At 35.0% G+C, this 18,542-nt stretch overlaps 1 long non-coding RNA gene across 1 annotated transcript; it reads right to left on the bottom strand.

Moving 5' to 3' along the window:
- Nucleotides 1–16,284: 16,284 nt before the first annotated feature.
- LOC136803399 (uncharacterized) lies at nt 16,285–17,870 on the bottom strand. Its single transcript, XR_010846143.1, has 3 exons — nt 17,580–17,870; nt 17,149–17,400; nt 16,285–16,731 (listed from the first exon to the last, which is right to left on the bottom strand). It is a non-coding gene; the product is annotated as an uncharacterized lncRNA (long non-coding RNA).
- Nucleotides 17,871–18,542: the final 672 nt, after the last annotated feature.

Below are 18,542 nucleotides of genomic sequence, written 5' to 3'. Positions count from 1 at the left end.
ACAACTGGAAGGAAGGAAATTACGAATGTAGCTTTAAATCAACACTAAATAAAACGTTTGTGACCCTTATTCTGATGCCAGCTCTCATGAATTTAAATTTACCAAACAGAGCTCTATACATGTTTCTGTTCTTTTTGAATTGTTTGGGAATATATCATTCTAAAATATTCTTACGCTGTTCTAAGGTTTGGATTCAAATTTGAAATTGAACATGTAATACGGTACGTACCAGAAGCAAACAGGGCCCGCGCCATTATTGTAAAAGTTCTGAGGTTTAATTGAGGACAAATATGACATTTTTTAGTTCTAGTTGCTAAATTCCATGATTGTGGTAGTCATGCATCAAAAATCACCCCATCCCGTTTATCACCTGAGAGTACTATTTTAATTCTCTTTACCAAAAAGCGACGAGTCTGGTCCATCTAACCTAAAACCAAAGCTTTGAACTACACACTACTGTCCAGCTCATGTCACAAGCACCATATAAAATTTAAAACTAAAAACATCCATCAGAAAAATTCGAACATATAGGCCCTTATGCAAACCCAAGCTTTGACTAAACCAAATCTTTGAACTACAAATCAACGTCCAGCTCATCTCACAAGCACAATATGAAATTTAGAACTAAAGATATCCATGAGAAAAATTTGGACATTTTTGTTCACTTAAGTACAATAAAAAGTACTCAACATATAGTCCTTATGCAAACCCAAGCTTTAACACAAAACTAAAACTGTTGAACTACATACTACTGCTCAGCTCATCTCGAAAACACACCTTATGAAATTTCAAAAAATACATACATTATATCAGATTTTAAAGTAATTTAAGCAGAGTAACACCTCTGGTTAATCTCCAACGATTACTGTCACGGGTTTCGATCAGAAAATATCAAGTCACGAAACTCTCTTCCTTTCCAACATCATTTTTTCAAAACACACACGTTACGTCATTTCTAGCAACTCTGATTGGCTGCTTATGATGTAACGTTTCGATCAGAAAATATCAAGTCACGAAGCTCTCTTCCTTTCCAACATAATTTCTTCAAAACACACACATTACATCATTTCTAGCATCTCTGACTGGCTGTTTATGATGTAATGTTAGAGCTTAACAAATTAATGTTTGAAGGAGCTACCGAGAGCTTCCTGTGATCTTTGGTAGCTTGGTATATATCTTAAAGCTGATAAAACAGAGAAAATACACGTGTTTTATTATAAGAACGTCTAACATTTTTGAAGCCTTCGGATGCTCTAAGCATTTTGACTTTAGAGTCTGAAATATGTTCTTAAAATATTTTTATCATTATGGGAGTACTCTTGTGTATTTCCCTAAGAAATTGGGTGTTTCAGAGTCCATAAAGCTGATGTTCTTAACTTGTTCTTAAAATTTAAGAACTGTTCTTATATAGTTTGTTCCTATATAAAAACGTGTGAGGGGCTTGATAAATACTCTCTAAACACAAGCAAATAAAAATATGGAAACATGTCTTTAACTTTTAGCAAGTCTTTTTAAACCGGATGCAGCGATACAAGTATTACCTTCTAGCGTTGACGCCAACACAGAAGAAAGTCTCAAAATTAGTCCGAAATTCATAATGTAGATTTTTGTATGAAGGCAAGAAGGTCCACTATATAGTCGAATGTTTGTTCACAATGTGGACACTACGTACTAGAAGGCACCGTTTCTTCCAAAATGAATTTGAATGAACAAAGCACTGCTCCTTCAAAAATTGATATTCAGCCGACATGCCATTGAAAGTTGAATCAAACTTTAAATACAAAGCAATTAAATTATGTGAATAAATTTCCCGATGCTATGTTGCGTAAACGCTACAAACTCGGCACCGCACTTAAAGTTGAGATAATACGCTTAAGACTAGTTCCAGACCCTATATCCACATTGCTGAACAAAAGCACCATCATTCTGAAAACGCTAACTAGGCTGAGACAGGGATGTAATTTGAGCTTCTTATCGATTTGACCTTTGTTTTATAACAATATTATGAAGAGCGTCTGAGACATTTCAAACTGTCAGCATGACGTGTACATTGTCAACCAAGAAAATGTCTCTGTAGCTCAGGTTATAAACTTAGATAAATACAACTTACATAACTCATGAAGGGGCTAGATAGGTATCTTCAATATTTTTCAAGCAAGAAAAAGTTACCCTGAGTATCAGAGGTCAAGTTTTCAAAGAGAAAATATTAACTCGAATTTATTCGCGCTGTGATACTCACGGTAAGAAAAAGTGAAGCCTTAAGTTTTGTCCCGCATTCAGAAATTTTGTTTGTATTGAGAAACTTGGATGGGAAATAATCGGCTTTATCTCCCATCCAGGAAATTCGGATCTAGCCCCTTCGGGGCTTTGAAATCAATGACATAAATAAATATAGCCTGGATATCAAAAGCTCTAAATTTCAAAAAAGTAAATTTTACCTCAAACATAAAAAAAGTTCTGATAATAAACCAGCAACATAAAATATCAATTTAGACTGTGAAATAATTTACCGCCTGGATATCCAGGCTAAACTAAAGATTATCTTCATCAATCCCTGTTGCTTTGGGAGCTTCTATTTGGTACCTGCGCCAGAGTGGCAATGTCTATAGACACTGTTATCATCCGTTGGCATAGTAAGCACGGGGAAAATATATTTGAGCGGAGTTTACAGGCCCAGCTGGCACACAGCGTTGTTTCAACGTTAATATAACGTTATATGGACGTTGTGAACGTCAGATAAACGTTGAAACAACGTTGTGTGCCAGCTGGGCCTGTAAACTCCGGTAGATAGAAAAAATAGCGGTGGTAAAGTTTGAAACAAACGTTCACTGTGAACACCTCCAAAACTGTTTACGCCGCCCCTGGCTGACCTCCGTTTTCAAATTTATCCCGATCCTAAATTAATCCCCTTTATAATAGTAACATCGTACAGACGATCGTCTACCTGTACTAGGCTAAAACCTTAATGCAAACTTACAACAAACAGACTTCAAAAACACCAAGTTCAAGTAAAAGTTATCGGACAGTTTCATATTGTACGAGCAAATGTCTGATAACTGGTTTATCGGTGACCCAAAAAATTTTTTGTGTTTGAAAAAAGCCTAGGGCACTTTTGTTTGTAGCAAAATTACGTTAGATTGCTTTTTCCACTACAATACAACAACATCTTTTCGTCAATTTTTTGTACATGTAAAATACAAGATACTCTTTTTAACCAATCAGATTGCAGATATTTTTTTGGATCACCAAAAAAATACCATATTTGTGTTGCTCACAACTCTATCAACTGCTTACCGTACAAAATATGCGTCTAAACTCTCCGTCAAGCACTCTCACAACAGGCAAAACCACAAAACACACAAAAGTAAGAAAAATTCAACCATCAAACCTGTCAACAGCTTATAAGGAAAACAAAAACAACAAAAACATGACTGAGCGGTAGTTTACTCGAAAAATAATGAAGTAGATTCGACCGGGATACCTTTTTGAATGATGAATACTACAGAGCCTGGCGACGAGCAATAAAAAACGTGGTTCTTATTCCAATTTTAAGAAGTTGCTGACTTTTTGTTCGACAACTGAATTCCAACAAAAGTAAAAGAGTGTCTTCCTCCATTTAACGACAATCCTCATTAAGTCGTCACGCTACGTCCATCTTCTTACGCCACCAAGCTAACATCTTGAATTTGAACTATCACGCCAAAAAAATTGTATACATACATACTACAAATCATGCACGAAAAAAGTTCGAATAGCGACATCATGAAAAAAGTGTTCTGAATCCTGGTTGACAGTGGTAGTTTCCTGCCGTAAAAACGCTTACCGCGCCCATTAGTTTATCCTTGGAAGCAAGACAACATCAACTACAACATCATCAAACAACAATCTTATGCAAGCAACTAGATGTTTAAAAAGAAATATACAAAAATAACACCATGTACAAAGATGGCCTCAGTTCCTTTTCATCGTCCAATATTGAAATTTCTTCACGTAGTAAAAGTTGTTTTAAGGTAAGGTTTAGGGTAAGTGTCAAAAGTAAACATAACATTATAGTCCAATATCTTTGATTAGTTAGTTCCTTTAATACACATTTTTATGAAGAACATCTAAAACTCTTGTAGCCTTCAGATGCTCTTACCTTTTTTTAGTTTTAAGGTTTGAAAATGTTCTTAACATGTTCTTATTTACATCTCTTTTTCAGTATTATTGTCAATTTTCCCGAGGAAACAGGTGTTGTAGAGTTCCAAAACCCCTAAAATGCTCTTAACTTGTTTTTAATATTTCGGCCATCGAAACCTTATGTTCTTGTATAGTTTGTTCTTACGAAAAACGTGTATCAAATTAAACGATGTTTTAATTTTACAGGCTTTTAGAACTTAAGGATCAAAAGAAAGCGATAAAAGCGTAAACAGATCATGAAAAACTTGTTCGGCTTGTTTCAAACATAACAGTTCTATGGACAGTAAACACCTTCAGAGTGGCGGATCGAGGGCGGTGTCCAAATTTATGACGGAGATTCTTCATTTCTTTGAAATCTACATCCTATTACGCTTCTTTTGACGTATAAATGACCATGCCTAATAGACTCCGTATGGTTTAGACAAAATTTGACGTCAATCGTACTCTATCTGACAGAATTTCAAACTTTAGATGGCCGTATTTCTTCGTGCGTTCGAGTAAGAGACTTGTTGTAGTATACTTTTTTGCTCAGAATTTCATGCTCTTTCCGATGGTCTCATTCATTTCTTTCAAATTCAACTTTTAAAAAATGTCAATTTTTTACCCATTTTTTACCCTTACAGTTTTGTCTGTAAACATCAGTCTTTTAGTCATAAAAACTTTTGCCGGGTCTAATTCGCGGGGCCCCTCTCAAAAAAGTCTTAAAAACCTTCTTACTTTCGAACTAACCACATGCGGTTGCGTCGCATAAAAGATGTCACGGATCCTAAGGATTGGCCCCCTACTATTAGGCCTCCAATTTTCGGGCAAAATGGGTTACGGGGATGCGCCGCTGGTCAGGGTACCTTTTTAGCCTCCACGAGTCCCAGGTAGGGCCGCAAGAATACCAAAATAGAAAAATCAGTCCCTCGTAGGGTGTAGAAAATTTGAGAAAATTTTGGAATTTCAGTCCCATTCAGGGTCACTTTTTTTGCAAATTTCGGCGTGAGTCCAACGTAGTGTCCATTTTTCGAATCTCAGCGGAGCACCCCCGTCGGTCGGCAAGGGTAATACCCCCTCGGGTTCCTTTCCCCATCCTTCACCCTTTCAGAAGCAGTTAGAACTGTATCAGTAACAGTTAGAGAAAATCCGAGAAGGCTTCCTAATGTTAGCAATGGTCTTAACAACAAATCACACAAAACATGTCTGCACATAATATGCTAACTTTACAAAATATTTCACCAAAAGTTTAAGAAAACTAGAATTTGAAAATCTCACTTAATTCCTTCTAAAGCCTCTTTCAGACACGTACGTTAAATAAACATACATCCCGTTGATAAGTGACTTTTTTTTATCAAATTTTGTACAAGCATGCAGATTCATTCATTCGTTACCAATCACTAAAACCTTGCTTCTGTAAAGTTTAGGGCAGATAAGGCATGCTTTGTCGGTTAAGATTGATGTAACGTTTTTAGTGACTAAACAATACATAACTCACTAAGGAGCGATGGTCAAGTGGTCAAAGGCGTCAGTATTTCAAACCAGGTATTCGTGGTTCGAATCCCCGCTCCTTCCAATGTTCCATTCAGTTCATAGATAGCCGAGCTGGCTGGCTGTGGACCCCGTGAAAAGAATAGAAAGTCCTAGATTACTTGGCTATCCACGTAAAATATCGACTCTATTTATCAACTTTGAGAACCAAAACAAACACAGCTAATTTTTAATTCCTGATACCTTTAAGGAGACTAATTTTGACGACTTTAGCCTGAATTCGCAAATGTTAGATCTTGCCAAAATTAATTAATCGCCAATTCCATATTGTTTTCCGGATTTATGCTGCTCGTCAAAATTAGTTCCCTAAAGTAAGGTGTTAGATCGCCAAACCAACCCAAACATCTTAAGATCTCAATGTTTATGAATGCAAACAAAAACAACCCATTTAAAATAAAACCATTACAATATACAGCGTACACGTTGTTTTTTTATAAGAACAAACTACATAAGAACATAAGGCTTCGATGGCCAAAATGTTAAGAACAGGTTAAGAACATTTTAAGGCTTTGGGAACTCTAAAACACCCAAGGAAAATCGTAAAATTGCTAAAAAAATGGTCAAAACAAGACCATGTTAAGAACATTCCAGGTTTAAAACTCAAAAAGTTAAGACCATTTGAAGGCTTTAAAAGTTTAGGATGTTCTTAGAAAAAAACGTGTAAGATGAGACCAGTCAAGAAGAAGTTGACAAAAGAGGAAGTTTATACTGACACAAAAGTTTTTGTTTAGGTAAGAAATGGTGAAAACAGTAAACAAAATGCTGAGTCAAAAACTTTCGAACTTTAAGGTCAAGTATCATTTGATGACTTTCCCAGAGCAGAGAAAAACTGATATTATAACCAACCTTATTCCATGTTACTCTTTTTCTTTTTCTTTTTTTCCTTAACGCCAGATATTCTGTCGGCAAATAGTTAACGTAAATAAAGCCTGGGATACATGGGGACAAGTGTATAGCCCTTAATTTTGACGGGCGGGGATTAAATTTGGCGGATTTGGTGGTTTTTGTTATAATCCGTCAAAATTTTCAAAATATCCCAACCCACCAAAATTTTACAAACTCTACCATTCGCCAAATGAAGCTCCCCCCAAAAATCGCACTTTAGCTAACCGCCGAATTAATTACACGCCAAAATTAAAAAGATGACACTTAAAATCTAATAAAATAACTCTCAAAAAGGGCAAACATTTTTACCCTTTCCCCTCAGGCCGTCGAAACGTCGCATACACAAAGGTTTTTAATGTTAACCTAAGTAAGCAATAAATATCCTAAATAGGATATAAATATCGTAAATAGGATATAATTTCTGCCTTAATTAGGCCATCAACCTAAATTGGCTATCATAGCCTAATTTGCCGTTGTTTCTGACTGACCAACACCCTTGTGTCATAGCACCACCCTGAAAGTGGCCAAAATGACTGAAAATAGACGAAAAATCTTAGTAATTTTCCAATTTCCACCCTGAAAATTGTCAAAAATTACCGAAAGACGACCCTGTCAGACAAACATCTTGAAAATTTGGAACCTTGTCAGATATCTTCAGAGCCTAAAAAAGAGATCCTGACCAACGGGCACGTCCCCGAACCCAATTTTGCCTAAGTGCCTCCCGGGAATCACTCTTCCAGTGTCGTTCGAGTGTCATGGAATGTCATACGCAATGGCTTAGCAGCTCGCGTCTGTCAATTGGCTGTGTCTGTCGGCGCAGTGATTCATACTCTTTCGGGAGTAGGACCCATCCCGAATGCATTCAGAGGGTTCATATCTATACAACGTCAAAAACTAGCCATGGTGTACCGCCATACTATAGTATCACGATATTAATTTTTTTCGCAGCCTCTTGTTTGATTACTTGCAAAATTTACAAATACTGTACTAATATTAAAAACATCGTTACACAGCGGTGGTCCCAGTAAGATTGGAAATCTTTACTTGGTCAAGAGATATGATTTCTGATTTGCTGGTGAGCTGCTACACAATTTTTTATTAGAACAAACTATATCAGAACATAAGTCTTCCATGACCAAAATGTTAAGAACAAGTTACAAGAACATTTTAAGGTTTTGCGGACTGTAAAAGTAATTTCTAAGAAATATGGACAAAAAATACTCACAAAATGGTGAATCAAGAACATGATAAAGTTTTAGGCTTAAAACTTGAAAAGTTCGTTTTTTTTTATAAGAACATTCACCATTTTTAAGCCTCAGGATGTTCCTAGCCTTTTGATTTTAAAGCTTAAAATTGTTCTTAACTTGTTCTTACTTTCGCTATTTTGTGGATATTTTTGCCCATTTTCTTAAGAAGTTGCCCATTTTAGAGTCCGCAAATCCTTAAAATGTTCTTAAATTGTTCTTAACATTTTGGCCATCGAAGCCTTATGTTCTTATATAGTTTGTTCTTATAAAAAAAAACGTGTGGCAAACTATGAAAATAGTTATAATGTTAACAAAGATTGCAACCAAAATCTTATTACTATCAGCCACAAAATTTGGAAACTAGCATACCGTAATTTCTCTAATTTAATACGACCAAAAAAATAATTATTTTGGAGGTGTCGCACTAATAATAGGAGGATATAAATTGCTCTGAATCTGGAATCTTTTTATCGTACTAATAATTAGAGGAAAAACTTTGTAAAGGCGCGCTAAATTGGAGGAAAAATAAAAAAGACAATTTTTTTTATTTTCTGTTTTTTGTTTCTTTCTTTTTTAAGCTTTTTTCTAACCCATATTTTCTTCTCTTTTCAAACTCTTCCAACTTTTCACGTGTCATCTGCCTCATTTGGGCGAAAAGATCAGCGTTCTCAGTCTTAAAAATAAAGCTTGCGGGAATTTCCATTCCTCCTTTAGGCAGGTCATGGCATTCCTCCTTTAGGCAGGTCATGAGAGTATCTCCTTTCTCCTGTAATTTTCACCGACAATCCTCCTCCATTCTTGATGAAAAAATATGTTAATTTTGACAAAAATTTGGGAACGTGTCCAACCGTTTGACCATCACTACAGATAGCAATCGCGTATTGATCTTCGACTAATGCACCAGGTCTAACTAATCCTGAAAAAATCAGTTCGTACTATAATTAGAGGAAAATTTGAACTTTACCGTATTAAATTAGAGGAAAATCAAAAGTAGGTAAATGGGTGCTCGCACTAATAATTAGCGGATTTAAATTAGTTCAAAATGACGAAAATAATTTCCTCGCATTAATTAGAGGACGTATTAAATTAGAGAAATTACGGTATGTGTAATATCGACCGAACATATTGATCTTAAACGGCTAATTCTCTTAGTCTACACGTTTTTTTTATAAGTACAAACTCTATAAGAACATAAGGCTTCGATGGCTAAAATATTAAGAACAACTTAAGAACATTAAGGCTTTGTGGACTCCAAAAGGCCCTATTCCTAGGAAAACACACAGAAATACTCAAAAAATGGCGAAAATAAGAGAGAAAAAAGTTAAGAACATAAGGCTTCAAACATTTTGGATATTCTTATAAAAGAAATGTGTACCTTATAAAAATTAACTTTTACCTGCATAAAAAACTATGAAAAACAACAGCCAAGAGAAGGCTAAGAACATTTTCAGGCTTTGCGCATTCGAAAAGAATTTCTAAGAAAATTGCAAAAAAATACTCAAAACCTAAAAACACTTTTGGACTAAAAACTGAAAAAAAGTATTTAAAGTTTTCGGCATTCTTATAAAAGAAAGCGTTTATTTGGACAATATTTTAGGTGTACAAACTTTCGCGAGAAGAAACTTTCGCGAGGACAAAAAATCGCGAAATTCACGACATTCATTTCGCGAATTTAACGTAAAATATTTTTCGCGAGTATAAACTTTCGCGAATCAAGACGAAAAATTGAGAATTTTTAGATGAAAAAATGTATTGAAACATTTGTCCTTTTTTAGCAGCATAAAAAGTGCATGCCCACGGTTTTAATATGTAAACTGTGGACGCTGGCCAAAAGATTCTCACTGTAGCATTGCACGTTTTTTTATAAGAATAAACTATATAAGAACACAAGGCTTCGATGGTCAAAATATTAAGAACAAGTTAAGAACATTTTAAGGCTTTACAGACTCTAGAATGGCCAATTTCCCATTTTTTTAAGAATATGGACAAAAATGCTCACAAAATGGTGAAGTTAAGAACATGTTAATTAGGCTTAAAGCTCAAAAGGTTAAGATTAAGAACATTCTAAAGTTCCAACGGTTTCAAAGATTTGGGATGTTCTTATAAAAAAACGTGTTAGGTAGGTGTAGAACTTTTAACGGGGTGACCAATAGAAATTGACTTTTCCCTTTAAACACGAAAATATTTTTTTAAAAAAGGCTGGCAATATCTTCAAAGGATCCATCAAATAGTCCAAAATTAAAAAAAAAATTGCACCAGCATTCTTTAAAAACCAAAACTTTATTGAAAGATCATGCTAATTTCCAAGATACACTCAAAACACTATCCCCCAAAAAGAAATTTCAGATGATATGTATGGAGTTTTTATAAGATACTTAAATAATTGGTCATTTTAAGTAATAAAATGACGCGTTCTTAAAAAAAATTGTTTTATTACCAACCAAATCAAATAAGAGCTTGTAAAAACTCCATCTCGTCCCCAAAATTTCGAATGTTTTTGTCACTGTCAGATTTTCGTTCCACATACAGTAGTAATCCAGTCACAATTTTTTTTAAACAGATTATAAACACAATAGCAGATCGTGGACGATTTATTTCTCATACCATAAGCGCTTTTTAATTATATGAAACACTTATCTCATAAAAAATAATTACACATCTAACCGTATGGTATTTAATTGTAATTGTTATCAAATGGAGGCTAATTAGCATTCTTAATTGAAACAAAGAATTCCTTCCTTCCGCGATTACTTAAAATAAATTCTACGCAGACGGAATTTTGAAGCTATGATATTCCATTGTCATGGTACAAACGAGCATAGATTTTCTTCAAAGAAAAAAAAGTGAAGATCGCAAAAAATTGCTATTGTTTTAAAAAACCCACGAATCTTCTCATTGGTCAATTGCTAAAGTTCTATTGTAACGTTACGTGACCTAGGTAGGATTTCCTACCTACTAGTAACTCCGGCTCACTTTACAGCCGAATCACGACATCTAGCCCTTCGGGCTTTACAGAAATCTGTACATATGAGTAACTCCTTGTTTAGGCTATCAGGTCTATGTGTTAGCCGGTAGAACTTTCTGCCCGTTGAAGAAAATCGATCGAAAGTTACTTGAGGTTGATACACAGTTTTTTTATAAGAACAACCAAATTTTTTGAAGTCTTTGGTGTTCTTAACTTTTTTTAGTTTTAAGCCTAAAAACTTTCTTAGCATGTTCTTATTTTCACCATTTTTTTAGCATTCTTGATTCTTGTCCATTTTCCTAAGAAATTGGGTATTCTGGGGTATCCAAAAGCTTTAGAATGTTCTTAACTTGTTCTTAACATTTTTTCCATCGAATCATTATGTTCTTATATAGTTTGTTCTTATATAAAGAACGTGTATGTTAACTGGCGGGTATCTACAAGCTGTAGTGTACATTTTCCCAGTCTCTAAAAGCAGCCTCTTCTCACAGACCCGGTAGGATTTTTTCAATAACGGAAAGAAACTCGATGGAGATGTTTTTTATGGCTAAGGATTATAATTCCATTATTTTCAAGTCATAAAATTCAGTGGAGATAAAAAGAAGTGGTTCCTAGTGGGTGTGTCAGAAGGAGGTGTTCTGTAACTATTGATGTGGGCTACACGGTATAAGAACAAACTATATAAGAACATAAGGCTTTGACGGCCAAAATGTTAAGAACAGATTAAGAACATTTTAAGGTTTTGTGGGCTTTAAAACACCCCATTTCTTAGGAAAATAGAGAAAAATACTCAAAAAAAGCGAAAATAAGAACATATGTTAAGAACATTTTTAGGCTTGAAACTCAAAAAGTCAAGAACATCCCAAGGCTTAAAATTTTTGGATGTTCTTATAAAAAATAGCGTGTATAGCATTGATAACACTCTCTGATGAAAGGGTCCCAAATTCGATTCCAAAATGGAAAGTTCACCTTAAGGTTAATCCGCAAATGTCGACCATCTCAGTTGGCACACAACGTTGTTTCAACGTTTATCTAACGTTCACAACGTCCGTATAATGTTAGATGAACGTTGAAACAACGTCGTGTGCCGACTAGGTAAGCTTTTGCAAAAATTAAAAGAATATTTAGGGAGAACATCTCTAAGGGTCCTCAAAGGGGAAGATAGTTCTAATTGGTCCAGATCTTCTCACCCGGTAAGAAGGACGTCTGTGACATTCCCCAGCTGGCACACAACGTTGTTTTAACGTTCAAATAACGTTATTTGGACGTTATGAATGTCAAATGGACGTTGTTTTGACGTTGTGTGCCGGCTGGGTCATGTGCAACACAAATGATTTAAAAAGTCATCATTATAAACAAACCATTACCGCCTTCAAAAAAGAAATCTCAACTTTGATTCTCATGCAATCTTTGCTCAAAATGTTCGTTCTTATGTTATGTAGCAACTACGTTATGTAGCAACTGTATATTAGAGGGCAAACCTAACAAAATTTCGTTTTTTTTACATAAGAATATCCAAAAATTTTGAAGCCTTGGTTCTTAACGTTTTGAGTTGTAAGCATAAAAATTTTCTTAACATATGTTCTTATTTTCGCTATTTTTTGAGTATTTTGATCTACTTTTCTATTAAATTCGGTGTTCCACAAAGCCTTAAAATGCCCTTAACTTGTTCTTGAACATTTTGGCCATCAAAGCCTTATGTTCTTATATGGTTTGCTCTTATAAAAAACATGTATCTCGTTTAAGTCAACTTTAATCTGCACTAAACACTAAATAAACCCCTTTTTCTTCAAGACATAAGAAAACTTTAAGGCTTAAGTATTTTAAATACCGTAGAAAGAAATATAGTTTTTATTAGTTAGAAATTCCCTTGCGGGTTTTTGACGGACAAATTTTCTCAACTACAATCATGGATGTTAATGTTTGAGAAAAACACTGGAATGGTCTTCCTCCCCCAAGTGGCAATAGGGACCTTTAGAATCTAGGACGGCGACTTGAATGAGGACGTGAAGTAAATCTTGTAAAATCAAATGGCAAATTTTATCCGATTTTACATAGATTTAATATACATGGACAAATTTGAATTTAGTCAAGATTTTGTAAAAAATGACGTTATAATTCTCTAGGAATTCATATCATTTAAAACTATTGTACTCTTCCCTCGCCTTTACCACTCGGGTAAGTTATGGCATGTCTTAAAATTAGAATGGTCTATCTAATTGTCTTCCAACTTTCACCAAAGATGCATCTTACCAAAGTCGATCAATTGAAAAAAAATGTTTTCAAAATTTTGATGATGTCAGCAAAAAATAGGATTTTTCGTTTTTTACTAATTTCTGCTGACGTCATCAAAATTTCGAAAGATTTTTTTTTTCAAATGATCGACTTTAGTAAGATACATCTTTGGTGAAAGTTTGAAGACAATTGGATTAACTATTCTTGAGAAATTCAATTTTCAGTTTTAGTGACATCATCGATTATTACGTAATAATCAGTTTTTGCGGTTTTTCGCGAAAATCAGCGAAAAAACAATTAGGTTACACATTAGGTTAGAAACTACATCATAGTACCCGTCACGTTCAGTCATTTGTTTGGTCATTTTCTGTCGACTAATGCGATCTAAAAATTATTTTCAGTTTTTGAGACATGCCATAACTTACCCGAGCGTCTTCGTCCCAAAGGCGACTTCAAAAAAGAATTTTCAAGTGGTCTTGAGATTTGAAATCCTCCATTAATTACCCTATTAAAATTTTCTATTTTCATGAAAAGAATAAAACCTAGCTGTGATCCTTATATTAATCCCCTAAGGGCTTTTCTTTTGTACAATCTTGCCGTACTTTTTCAAAGTCACCCTCCTAGATGCTAAAGGTCCCTAATGTTTAGTGCAAACGGCCTTCCCACGGGGGGGGGGAGGGAGTGAAACTTATATTCTACTCTTGTCTCACCATTTCTGTCCATAATTGTAGTGGAACCTATCAACTCATTGATCCCAGGGCGCCAACAATTATGGAAATTTCTATTCGATGAGTCTTTGTTCCTGACTTTTCCGTTAAAAAAGTAACAATACAGTTGTCTTATCTAATTTGACAATTCTCTAAGTTGACACTCGAAAACACACATATCGTCCCCGGTGACAAAAAAGTTTCACACCCACTGGATTTTTTAACCTTAGAACAGTAGAATTTCTATCCCCATTGGGATTTCGATAAAAAATTTAATCACTGTGGGCAAAAGTTCCACCGGGGCTGTGAGACAGGGGTGTATAATAGAGCGTCCATTGTATCTTGAAACGTTTGTGGATGCGCCAGGTCAAAAGCATTGAGTTGACCCCGAAGGGCTAGAATAGAATTGATGACTTTTCCAAGGCAAAAAAGAAGTGAAGGCACTTATTTCCCATCCAAAACACGCCTAGAACGCGCTGTAATCATGACGACGAATTGTATATAGCGGTTCTTTTGATTTTAAAGACTGCATGTTGTAAAATCTAGCGATAGATTTTATTTTCAATCCTGCGTTTGTGTGAAAACAATGCGCGGGCGAACTGGGAAATGGGAACTGAAAAATGACTAATGCTATGTTTTTATGCTGAAAAATTTGAATTCGGAATGTATTCGCGAATGTCGTCTATACGATGACCATACATTGATTCCAAAAGGAATGGATGATAAGTGCTAAGCTAAGATGGGTAAATTGAGTCATATTATTATCGCTCAAGGATGAAATTTTTCAGTACAATTTAGTCTAGCAAACTAGAAGACTAATTCTGGCATAGTAGAAATAAAGCAAAAAGTAATGCAGGAAACAATTTATACAAACTAAATCCCGTAACAATAATAGTATTAGCATAGAACGCTTATACTATTGTATTACACGCATTATAAACGACTCCAGTCTATGCGCAATTCAGCATGTATCCGATTTCTCCAGTTCTTAGCATCCTGTATGAGCCAGAAGGGGTGAACCTTTTTATGTGAGAATTCTACTGGGGTACGTCAAAATCATAAAATTTTGAGTGGGGTATGTGCGGATTCTTCGTATCTTTTAATGCGGTCATTTTCAGTTACAGTATTCCAGTAGGGTGAGTGATTTATATACTGGGGTGAAAAATGGGCGATTTTTGGGAATATTTTTCACTGCGATGGATCCCAATGGGTCACAGAGGCAGGGTGTATTCTAGATCTTATCTTTGGTTGATGTCAAAGTTTCAAAACCATATACAAACACGTCTTTAAGGTCTTGTTATAATTGAATTGTTAAACCTTTAAGTGACAACTTTGTCAGTGATGTTTTAAATACATGTTTTTAATGAGCATATAGCAAGCTAGCCTGGATATCCAGCCCGTAAACTTTTTCTTGATTTTGATATTTCTTATGTTTACGGTCTGGTTTATCTAGATCGTCTGCATTCTCATCTGAGGATGATTATGCGGATATTCTAATTGGTTGGTCCAAGCGAATCAGAGATCTGAATGGTGGCGCCATTATAAGAAATTATGCAAGCCGACTTGAAGTGTTCGCCTAAGTATTTGGATGGACCGCGCGGGCGATCAGCAAGGCGCGTACGCTGCTTTGCAAATCTCCCTGACTTTTCTTTTTCGAAGCAAATAACAATAGAATAGGTAGTTATCTCCCTTGGGTGTTTGACCACGCATCCAAATAAAAATAACAATAATGGTAGGGAAGAAGAGCGAAGATCAAAACATGGGAATTATTAGATGTTCTGGTTGTTTTCTTTTCAATTACTTGCTTAGCTATTCTTGTTTTAATCTTCTTAATGACTTGGTTGCATCGGGTAAAGAACTAAAGGTATATCTTTATTTTGCTTCAATTCTTCTTTTTTGTTTGCCAATTTTGTATTGCTGTTTTGGGTTGGATTTTGAAAAATAATTTCTCCAAAAATCACTTTGCACTTTCTGTCTAACATACTTTCCACCACACTGTCTATATTTTATGGTCAAGGCTCTCATTCTAAATTGATTTATCACTGCTGGGGTACCATTTTGAAATTATGCATGTCATTATGTGCATATATTTATTTTCAGCCATGGGATTCATCAGGAAAATCTGTCAACAGGGGTTCACCTGATTTCTAGTTGAACCAAGCTCTATAATTTTAGAACTTTGTCTGGCTGAGGTAAAACTTATTTTTTCTAAAATTTTGAGCTTGGATATCCAGGCTAATAGCAAGCATGTCCAGGGGCTTAAATCTTACCAAAAATTAAATAGTTCCTAAAGATATGCTAAGCATGTTTCTTAGTTTTTAGGCATTCTGAGCCTCATGTTTCTTAAAAAAAAACGCATAGTGGGGAGTTCGTTTGTACCTACTATCATTAACTCTTGTTTATCGTAATAGTCCTTCCAGGGGCTCAAATCTTACCAAAAATTAAACAGTATCTAAAGATATGGTAAGGCCTCATCAGTTAACAAAATAATTAAAGGGAAGCAAACCAATGCACCAACAGAAGAAAAAAGGAAAGATTAATCACACAACAATTATATTTTCTGGAACTAATAACCATACTTAGAAAAATATTAGAAGAATATCAAAATAATTATTTAAAAAAGTTATTTTTCAAAAATTACAAAGAAACACTTGAAATCAAACAAAAGAAAATTGACAAAATTATTGTGTAAGTTAAATTGAAATCGGACTTGTTTCATAATGTCCATAACCATTGACAAATTCAAATTTTCTTCCTCTTTAAACATTCAAGGATCCATTGTTGCATGACATATTGGCCCGGAGCCACCAGCAGAAAATTTCATTTCGCAAACCTCCTTAGCAGATTTTCCTAACAATCCTCTTTCTCTGGTGTATGCACAATCTGAATCTTTTTGACAAGAAAAGAATTTGTCACGTCTGGCTTCGTCTGCCAATCTACACCATGTCTTCGAGTTTGAGTAACATTGACGCCAGCAAGTTCCCTAAAGTTACAGGAATTATATGAATGCTTAAATTTCGTGAAATTATTTGCGAGTGCTTTAAAGTAGTCTTGGTATAATATCGAATTTTAACTTCTTACACATCGTTTAAACTGTTATTGCCACTCACAAAGTGTTTCTTAAGAAAACTGCAGTTTGAGCCTCATAATATAATCTATTGCTTTCCTTCTTCTTCTATGCGATCTTACGTAACGATGGGCAAAAATTAATATGGAAAATTAAACTCTAATCCCAGGGAGATGATTGCTCCGTAAAACTAGATAGTTTTTCAGGCACAGTTAATGTAAATGTACATATGATGTTATATGGCAGTTTCTACCACTAACAATACAAAAGTGGTTGTCAATCAAGTAGTCAAAATGACTTTACAGATAGCTGCAAAACCAAAATGTTACTTACGATTTCTGTGCATCCTGAACCATCACATTTCTTGTTGTACTTATGACATCCGTAGCTGTAAACATTGTTACATAGACCTCCAAATTTACATTCATGTTTAGGATCCATTTTTTCCGCCACACGTTCATCAATCATATCTTGTAGCGCTTGGTAGAAATTCCTTCCTGTGTTAGAGTCGTCATTGCTTATGCGATAGGAGTAAGCAATTGCCAAAACCGCGGTGAATAAAATGAGTACTTTGATGTCCATTGCCTAAAGAAAAACCAAGAAAAGAAATTCTGTTTAGCTATAAAAATTGCTTCAATATCTCGTCCCTCAGTCTCAGTATTGGTTATTGAAAAATTGAGTTATTGAAAAGTGTAGTGAGAAAACCTATTCGCTTTGGAAAAGTCAGTACTTTCAAAGATCTGATTTATTAAATTTGTACTTACTTTCTAATGTTGGCAGTTTCTCTATTGCACTGTATACTTCGCTTGAAATTAGCTTTTCGTTTGATTTTCAAGTCATACGTTCGTCTCTTTTTATACTGAGGCTTTTGAGCAATTTACTATTCACTTGTTTTAAAATTCACCCAATGAGGTGCTTGGAATAGAATGTATCACACATTAAATATAATTCCCATCATAATTACAACTTATTCACATGTAACCATGCTCAAATCCCAAGATGCAACAGAGGCTTTTAAAATGTTTTTAGAGTAATTATCTGTTCATGATTCACCCAAAAAGTAACAAACAAAATAATTTTGATAATCGGTCAGTGCGTCTTGGAAAACGAGGTGTGTCACTTCAATCATAATATGAGAAAGCCGCGGCTGGAATGTCGATGGCATTGTCTTTGCCAGCTAAATCAATGTTTTATCCATTTAGTTTAAAGCACGAAGGGCTAGAGGCGAAACTTTAACCCTTCTCAGGCAAGAGAAATTGAAACCACCTATTTCCCATCTAAAACGCGAATAGAACGCGCCGTAATCATGACGACCGATTGTATCTAGCGGTTCCTTTATTTTGGACTACATTTTTTTGAAATCTAGCGATAGATTTTAGTTTCAGTCCAGCGTTTGTGTAAAAACTACGCGCAGGCGTCTATCTGAGTCGTCGCACGTTATAAGAACTACAATGTAGTAGACATAGTTTTTTGGATAAAAGTTGCGTACTTTTTCTTTTTTTGGTGACAAAGGCTTTTTCATAGTATAAAATCTCCAGTATGGTTCCTATATTGACATCATAAACAAGATTACCAGTGGATACCCCTTAAAACCCACAATAAAAAGTGGTACCCTCTATCTCATTGTTTAGTTGGAGTGTAAGGCTGAAACTTTGTGTGTTGAAAGTACGTTGTCTATGATTGTCTTCCCTAGCAGTGATGTTTTGTAGAAAACAGTTTTCAGTTTT

The sequence above is a fragment of the Clytia hemisphaerica genome, unplaced genomic scaffold, assembly GCF_902728285.1.
Source record: "Clytia hemisphaerica strain Z4C2 unplaced genomic scaffold, Clytia hemisphaerica genome assembly, whole genome shotgun sequence".
Taxonomy (NCBI): Eukaryota; Metazoa; Cnidaria; class Hydrozoa; order Leptothecata; family Clytiidae; genus Clytia; species Clytia hemisphaerica.
The sequence above is the reverse complement of the archived record's forward strand: the minus strand, read 5'-3'. Positions and strand labels throughout refer to the sequence as shown.